Genomic DNA, 9,389 nt, shown 5'->3' on the forward strand with positions numbered 1-9,389 from the left:
TGATGGAGCCAAAGGCTGTCTGTCACTAGAGAGCAGACTGGGAAGTTAATCGAGTCCAGGATACCCTTTAGCTTGTGGCTAGCCAAGAGGGAAGGCTGTGCCTTCTGGCTTGCATAAGATGTGCCTTCTGACAGCAGCTCTGCACTGGCTGTTTGCTCGTGTGACGTGAATGATGGCCTAGCTTCAGCAGGGGTAAGGTAGGGCTGAGAGCAGGTTGTCGGGCATTCACAAGAGGCAGTGGGGTTTATCGGGAAGAAGAAGCGCTTGCTCAGTGGCCCCAGCCGAACAGAGCATCCCTGAAGCGTGGGTGGGTGGGTGGGTGGTGGGGCATTTGAGAAGTACAGGGTGTTCCTTTTTGTGTGTGGTCAGGACTACCACCATTTGTGCTAAGAGACTAGCAGAGAGAATTAGCCCATCTGTGGAGGCCTCGTAACTGCCTCCCGCTGCTCGCCTTCTTCACCGGGGAAGGGGGGAGGGGGGGGATGAGACAGGAGACATGTTTCCATGGTGATTTTGTAAAAAATCTTGGTCGCTTTGAAAAAAATATTCAGAAATGAAATGAGCATAGAATTTTCAGTTGAAGGCCCGCTCCTAGGCCCTGGCTTTGCCCCACCCCCTCATCACCTGGGCGTGGCAGTTTATCATTGTCTGTTCTCATGCGCCAAAATGGCAGCCCATTCGAGTCTGTCCCTGAGGGTTCTTAGCGTCAGGTGACTGCAGTCTCCGGCAGGCGGGTGAGGACGAAGGGCGACAGAATTTCTCAGGTCTATGGTTTACCTTCCTTACTTTCTGACAATAGTTGTTTCAGCTTTGTGTTGGAGTGGTCTAGCTCCATCTGTCTCTCCTCCCTGGTTTTAAATACCTACTCTGTTAAGCTCTGTTCGGATTTTGTCTTTACTCGGGATTCTCTCTGGGCTCCCCACGACCTCTCCGACACCCTGCAGGCAGAGTCCCCTTAAATCCTAGCAGGCATCCAGAAGTCCCACGTCCACAGTGTCAGGTCCTGCCCACTCTGCAGGAGAGATCCTGGACTCCTCGATCTCCTTCACACCCACCATCTAGTTCAACTAAAGCCTGCTGTCTCACTCTCACAACAGCCAGAGTCTAGGTACCGCACCAGCCACCTTCACTGTTAACCACCAGGGCCTAACTGCATCTTCCTTTCTGAAGTCCATAGCAGAACCTCGTGGCAGTTGATATTCTGGGCCCACTAGAACAGAGGTCTTTAGTGTACATCAGAGGACTTCCTGTTGTGGAGGTCTTCACTGCCTGAGGTGCCTTCCTGGCAGGGACCTTCGTTAGCATTGGAGGGCCCATTGAATTCCGCCTCTAACCTGCTCCAGCTGCTTAGAGGGCTGGTTCTGAGGGCTGTTCTTAGGGTGAATTTGTTCATGACAGTGGTGACTGGCATGCTGTGGATGGAAGCTTGAACAGCAGTTTGAGATGCTGGACATCCGCTCAGGTTTCCTGTGTTTTGGGGGTGGGGGGAGATGGTGTGGATGGGGGCTTACAAAACTAAATCCTCAATAATTAAACATCTTTAAAGGCATAAATTCTTTTTTTTTCTTTTGGTTTTTCGAGACAGGGTTTCTCTGCATAGTCCTGGCACTCACTCTGTAGACCAGGCTGGCCTCGAACTCAGAAATCCACCTGCCTCTGCCTCCCGAGTGCTGGGATTAAAGGCTTGCACTACCATGCCCAGCAGGCATAAATTCTTAAGTCCAAAATGTTGAGTGCTGTTCCACGGACACTAATTCTCTCTGAGGAAGATGGTGATGGGCTTTTAAATTCTTCTTCTTTTGTTAGTAGTTTCTGACTTTATAAAAAAAAACCGACTACATGCTAAAAAAAAAAAAAAATTAGAAAAATGTTTGGTACCAATGAGGAAACAATCTGAGGGGCCAGCCCAGGAAATCACCCTGCGTTACAGACGCAGGAGCAGCGGCTTCCGTTTGGACAGTGCTAATGTGATTAGACAGACAGTAGGCCTGCTTTGTGATGTCATCGTCCCTGGGCCCTTACTGTGTTCTTTCTGGGTTCAGTGGAGCCCCAAGGGATTTTGAGCAAAGCAAAGCTGATAATAAAATTAAGGTGACAGCCCTCTGGATTACTCAGTCTAACAAATTACATCTTAAAAGCCATCTCTGAGTAAATACAGCCTTTTACATGGAGATGCTGAGGACTTGTTTGTCATCTGCACACAGTACAGGCTGGGAAGAAGTGGCCCCATGGTGATGGAGAGCCAGCAAGCTGAGGACCCTGCATGGGTGGGTATGGCTGTCAGTGCCGGGAGGCTGCACACGGGAGACGCAGGCTGCTCCAAGACAGCCGGCCAGCCGGTTCCCTGAAGTTCTGACTCCATGATATCTCGATGAAAGTATAAATTCACCTCATCCAGTCCTGAGCAACCTGTCCTGGAACTTGGTCTGTGTTCTTAGCCAGGACTTGCCTGGGGGCTGGTGACCCTCTGTGTGGGAGCACAACCAGAATCACACTCGTGTTGCTGTGTCATGCTGTGTGACATCCTGCCAAGCTACAATCATTTTGGAGGTCATCTTGAGCCCAAAGGGGTATGAGTGGTACTCTTAGGAGTCTCCCCCAGCAGAACAGCATCTTCATCTAAAACTCTACTTACTTAGAGACACGGAAGCCATTTCTCACTCTATCTTTGTATGTATGTATCCATGCATGTATGTATCCATGTATGTATGTATGTATGTATGTATCCATGTATGTATGTATGTATCCATGCATGTATGTATCCATGTATGTATGTATGTATGTATGTATGTATCCATGTATGTATGTATGTATCCATGCATGTATGTATCCATGTATGTATGTATGTATCCATGTATGTGTCTATGTTTCTGTCTATACTCTGTATCAAGTAGGATTGGAGGTGTTTTAGCTAATTAGTATGGGATTTTCTATGTTGAGGGATTATTAAGAGAACTTACCCACAGATTGGGATGTGGTTAGAGTGTTTGCTTAGCGTGTGTTTGATCCTAGGCTCAGCCCCTTAGTACTGCGTCAACTGGGCGTAGTGGTCCAGGCCTGCGCATCCAGCCCTGGGGAGGTAGAGGTAGGAGAGTCAGGAGTTCAATGTGATCCTTGAGCTACAAAGCAAGTTTAAGACTTGGGCTACATGAGACCTTCACGAGGTTACAAGTTTTGGGTCTGAAAAGTGTAAAACAACAAAGACTTAGCTGAAACTTAGAAACAAGGCAAAAGGCTGATATGCTGGGATATCGGCGGGCTCAGCCAAGAATAACTTCGTTCCAGAGAACAAACTTTTTTTTTTTTTTAAATAGGTTTGACTCTGCTTTTTAAAGCTTGGTAAACCTAGGTGCAGTCAATACGAATGCGAACGTGTTGATTTCTGTTTTTAAAGAAAGATAACGGAGAAGGTTATGGCTCGTTCCTTTGCAGGGTGTTGACCAGTTTTCTCTCTGATTTGGCAGTCGTTTTACCATTGCTTTGTTTGTGAATGCCTGTAAAATTCCATGAATGCTCTAACGTACACAATGTTGCCTTCCCTATTGGAGGCAGAGAGGAAACAGCCAGAGCTTTGAGACAGTGGATGGGTTCTCGCGGTACAGGATGAGATGGGACTGTGCCGCTGCTGAAGATGAATCAGGTCTCAAGAAAGCTGTGGCTAGGCAGCCGCTTGCTGGGTGAGATATGATGTGGGGGTGTTCCAGTTGTAACAGTTGACAGCAAGGTCTGCAGGAGAGTGTGGGCGTAGCCGGGGCCACAGGGACGGAGAAGGAGATTTCTGAGTGCCGTTAAAATTGGGATTCTGAACAGAGATCCCTGGTGGATTTGCATGTCAGACTGGAGAAAGATATTTCAGAGGCAGAGAAATACAAGGGAAGAGAAAGTTCTGGAAACTGGAGAAACTGACCAGGTGGGTATGAAGCAGACCAGAGCAGGTGCGGCTGAGAGCAGTTGGGAGCCACAGAGGCTGGCTGTGGGGACACTGAACTGCTCCCCGATGGTGACATGCCCTGGTCCTGAGAGGCCTGTGAGGAGGAGCGAGGCTTGGAGGGGAGCCAGGCCTCAGCTATGGCCTGAACTGGAAGTCAAAGGATGGCCAGTAGAATGAGGAGGAAGGTTTTGCAAAGGGGAGTGAGGAGAACGGCTGAGCACAGGAGCTAACGGTTCGGTCCTACCCAGCGACTTGTGTGGTAAGAAGCCTAAGTGTGCAGAGACAGCCAGGAGACGCCCAGTCACTGCAAAAATGACCCAGCTGACACGACCAGAGGAACCAGGTGGCCTTCGAGGAAGAGGTACAGACACTAGCTTGTGTGGTGTGGTCATCTGGGACGCAGCTCTTCTTCCCAACCCAATTGCTAATCTGGTCCCGTGTGAACCTGGCTGTTGCATTACACTACACTGTAGGGCCCTGACTTCAGGGCTGCTCTGAAGAGTGTGTGGACAGTAACACACACACACACACACACACCCCATAATGCTACTTCCCTGAGTTAGTTGGGTATGGAGGAAATAGCTCATGAGCAACTCTGTACAATGGCAAATTGGAATTCGGCTTGACATTAGGAAGAACTCCCCATGTGCACCTTGTCTGCTTCATGAACATAAGATTCAATACAGGCGTAGGACGTTTATCCTGGCTGCGTGGGAGACTATGACCACTGGATCCCAGGAGTTGGAAAACAGCCTGGGGAATATAGTAGGACCCTGTCGCACATAATTAAAGCATAGCCAACCTTGACCTAGCTGTAGATCCTGGTCTTGTGTCACATTGATGATGCCCTCCATGGCTGCAGGGCATGGTTGTCCAGGCTTCTGGAGAGAATTGTGTACCTAGTATCCATTCTGCATTTCTGCTCTTTTCTGCAGACCGGCTGAAGATGTTACCTGGCCTCTGGGTTTGGTGGAGGCTTTCGTCATGGCCGCACAGGGCACTTCTCCATTGCTCTGACAGGGCAAACCTCTCCCTTCAGAATCCCTTCGTCTCTCACCCAGGCTCGTGCATCCTGTGCGCTGCCTGGCAGAAGCTTGCTGTTGCATCCCGAGTCCCCAGGTTTGAACCCGCCTTTTAAACCGTTTTCCCACTGCTATTTTTGCATAGTGTCAGGCCATGGTGTATGTTCTACAGAATGCATTGCTAGACATTTTCTGTGTTCTATGGATGTCATACGGCAGACTTGGCACAATCCAAGATGGCTTCACGGGATAATTAATCTTACGGGACCACTCTTCATCTGTGCCATCTGTCACGGACCAGATGTTACTTGTAGCTGAACTTAAGTAAAGGCTTACACGTCTACCTATGTTTCTGAGAGAGAAAATGGAATCGCATAAGAGGGCCCAGCCCCTTCCCTAATTGCGCTCCATTCAGGGGACAGGCTTTGATCAAACCAGCTTCAGTTGGGCGGATGAAAGGGAAGCAGATCTCTTGTGTCTCCTAAAGCTCTCCAGGAAGGGCATGGATGCTCACTTCTTCCCTATCGTCTATTCTTTCTCCAGTCGCTCTAGAAAGCATCCTACTCTCGTAGAGGCACCGGAAGCCTGAGCACACTGCTGGTGTGAATGTGGGGCGAGGCAGCAGCTGTTCAGAGCAGGCTGGCAGGTCCTGAAATCCCATATACGTAAAGTCAGTGCATCACCCAGCAACTTCGATCCTGGGAGAACTGAAAAGCCCCCACCCAGAAGCCTGCATGTGAGAGTCTGTGCAGTGTGTTCCTAATAGCCAGAAGTAGAGACAACCTGACTGCCCCTCAGCTGAGGGACAGACACAGTTACCTGATGACCTAGCCACACAGTGGTAGGCTATCTTCGATGAAGAGTAATGCAAATTTGGCACAGCAGTCACTGCCTATAATTCCAGCCCTCCACAGGTGCAGGCAGAAAAGGCAGGAGTTCAAAGCCAGCCTCAGCTACATAGCAAGACCCTATCTTAAAGACACAAAGGACCAGAGAAATAGCTCAGTAGCTGAAAGTGCTAGCCATCCAACCCTGATGGTCAGGATTCGATCCTCAGACTCCACCTAAAAAGCCAGATGCAGTAGCATGCGTCTGTAATGCCACCGTTCCTACGGTGAGATGGGAGGTAGAGTCAGAGGAGCCAGGGGAAGCTCAAGGGCCACCTAGCCTGGAGTCTGCAATACAGCAGCAGCAGCCAGAGAGACCTTGTCTCAACAGAGTAAAAGGTGACAATTCTGGAAGTTGTCCTCTGACCTCCATAAGCACAGTGTAGCACATGTGCTCCCGAGCACACACACGTGCACACATTCACTAAGACTACTACTAATAAATAACTTTAAAAACAAAGCCCCTGACTAATGAATTAAAGAGTAATGCAGTACCAATACATGTTGTAACATGTAAACAGGTAGTATGCTACATGTTGTCACATGCACACACATACACTCTGACTACTAATAATGAATAAAAACTTTAAAAAACAACCCCCCTAATTAATGAATTAAAGAGGGATACAGTACTGATACATGTTGTAACATGTAAACATGTAACATGCTACCTGTTATCACATATATAAACCTCAAAACTATAGCTGTAGAAAGAATTCAGTTCCTGAAAGAGCACATATTGCATAATTTCATTTATACGAAATATGCCAGGGCTGGAGAGACAGGGCTCAGCAGTTAAGAGCACTGACTGTTCTTCCAGAGGTCCTGAGTTTAATTCCCAGCACTCTCATGGTGGCTCACAACTATCTGTAATGGGGTCTGATGCCCTCTTTTGGTTGGCCTAAAGAGAGCAATAGTGTACCCATATGCATAAAATAAATAAATAAATCTAAAAGAAAGAAAGAAGGAAAGAGAGAAAGAAAGAAGTTAAGAAAGAAAGAAAGAAAGAAAGAAAGAAAGAAAGAAAGAAAGAAAGAAAGAAAGACGCCAGAGGCAGAAGGGAGATGTGTGCTATGGTACCGGAACTATTTTAAGTTCAGTTATGGTGATGGTTGCCCCATGTTGACCATAAAGGTTTGTGGATGACCTGGCCTCTGGAGGGTATGTAGCTCAGCAGAACTGTTGTTGTTCTAAGAGAAATGTCTTAGAAGCCCTGTTTCTGTAGAAATAACCCCAGCCTGTTCAGGGGCCTTGATTTAGATTTCCCTGGGAGTTCGGGTTGTGTGACTCTGAAGCAAGTCAGAACCTCCAGCTTGGGATCTTAAGGAGACGATGATATGGGCCTGTGGTACCATTTAGAGTGTACCTCAGGCAGGCTGCACCTGACCATCTACAGATTTACAGATCGGATCGCGTAGGGTGGATCCATGTATCTTCACCTCTTGAAATCTCACACTCGTGAAGCCACATTGACATAGGAAAGAAAACAAAACAAAACAGCAACAAAAGGACACCCACAGCACCTCCCTGACATTAGCGTATGATACCTGTGGCACTGGTGTATGATACCCGGGGCATTGGCTTATGATACTTTTATTCCAAAGCACTGACTCACTATGAATTTTAGCAAGAGTTTTAAACCTAAAAAAGAAAAATTTGCCATTAGAGTAGTCTTTTTTCCTTCCCACTTTCCATCGGGACCCTATTTATGGTTAATCATGGGATAACGATACCCCTGTCCCCCAGGGTGGCTTCAGTTTGAAGGGGAGAGCTGTACACCACGGTCTGGTTTTGATCCTTCAGATTGACTTGTCCCCTGGCACCTTAGGAGAAAGTTTTAGGCTGGGGGGATGGGTGTAAATGAGTGGCACTTGTGACTTGTGCTGATCGTGGCTAGTGTGCCTACAAACCAGCCAGGTCTGAACCCCCGCTGATGAGGAGAAGCTCAGTAAGGGCCTTGCTTTACACAGGCAGGCTGCCCCCAGGTATCACCAGTCCCAGTAACCCCAGGGTAAGCCCAGTTCCTAACTGCCGTGTTGATGGGCTTGAAGTGGACTTTATTATCTTCTGCCCTTCTTGATATCCCAGAGTCACACTCTTCCGTCTCTGCCCTGCCAACAGGTCATCCTGGTTGAACGTTTCTGCAAGCTTGCAATCGACATTCACCTTTGTACCTGGTGTGCTGGTTAATTCTGAAGCTAATTGATTGGATTTAGAGATGCATATGATGGTGAGGTATACCACTGGGTGTGTCTAGAGGGTGTCTTTAGAGGATGAGCTGAGAGGGGAAGACCCTCAGCACCCCACAAACCAGGGCCCTGGGCTAGATAAAAGAGTAAACAGTGAAGAGCATACTGAGTGCCACTGCCACCACCACCACCATTCAGCTCTCTGCTTTATGATTGGTCCAAGTGTGAGTAAGTAGCCTCATGTTCCTGCCACCATAGCTGTGATGGTTTGAATAAGAATGCCCCCATAGGCTCATACCAAGTGGCAATATTTGAAAGGATTAGAAAGATTAGGAGGAGGGGTGGCCTTGTTGGAGAAAGTATGTCATTGGGGGGGGGGGGCTTGGGGGGCGGGAGTTTGAGGTTTCAAAAGCCCATGCCAGCCTTGGAGTTCTCTCTCTCTCTCTCTCTCTCTCTCTCTCTCTCTCTCTCTCTCCCTATAGAGGATCAGGATCAGGATGTAGCTCTCAGCTACTGCTCCAGCACCTGCCTGGATACTGCCATGCTCCCTGCCATGATGATAATGAACAAAACCTTGGAAACTAAGGAAGTAAATGCTTTCTCTGTAATAGTTGCTGTGGTCACAGTGCTTCTTCACAGCAATAGAACAGTGACCATGTTCAGGGGCTGCTTCTGCCTTCATGCTTTCCCCAACCTGATGGACTGTCCCAGAAAACCACGAGCCAAAATAAACTTTCTCCTGTCAGTTGCTTCTTGTATTTGGTCATGGCAATAAGAAAAGTAGCTAATTCAGAAAATTGGTACCAGGAGTGGGGTTACCACTTTGATAAACTATCCTTGTGGTTCTTAGGTCTTTAGAACAAGTTTGTGACAATCATGTGTAAGTTTCTGGAGCTGTGGGTTATAGAAGTCCTAGAATTCTGGGCTTGATGGGAGATTCTGATGGGAGTTCGGGATCCTAGATACCAATAGAAGTGTGGATAGTGAAAGCCAGGCTCATGAAGTTTCAGAGGGGAACAAGAACTGTATCAGGAACTGTGCTGGAAGCTGCACAAGCATATTCCAGACTCACATTGAACGCTGCTATGAAAATCATACAGAATGCATGAAAGACCCAGCTGCCTGAAGACCAAGAAGCCAATGCCAACCTATAGACAAAGATGACAAATCTCAGGTCTTGCTAATCTCCAGCATCACCCGGCCTGAAATTCAGGCCAGCCTGAGACCCAGACATGTGCACTGGTACAGACAAAGTCCCAGGGTGCCTCTCTAGCTTGGCTTAAGGAGCAGGAAGGGGGCCTTCTAATACTTGAGAAATAAAACAACTTCATATAGCTTTCTTCCCCCTCCCCCAGCTCCC

At 47.9% G+C, this 9,389-nt stretch overlaps 1 long non-coding RNA gene across 1 annotated transcript; it reads left to right on the forward strand.

Annotated features, from left to right (window-relative positions):
- Positions 1–4,745: 4,745 nt before the first annotated feature.
- On the forward strand, positions 4,746–8,742 carry LOC147000684 (uncharacterized). The gene is made up of 3 exons (XR_015045769.1): positions 4,746–5,050; positions 7,962–8,070; positions 8,512–8,742. It is a non-coding gene; the product is annotated as an uncharacterized LOC147000684 (long non-coding RNA).
- The last annotated feature ends 647 nt before the right edge of the window (positions 8,743–9,389 follow it).

Source organism: Mus caroli, unplaced genomic scaffold (genome assembly GCF_978045245.1).
Source record: "Mus caroli unplaced genomic scaffold, Mus_caroli_1 scaffold_17, whole genome shotgun sequence".
NCBI classification, from domain to species: domain Eukaryota; kingdom Metazoa; phylum Chordata; class Mammalia; order Rodentia; family Muridae; genus Mus; species Mus caroli.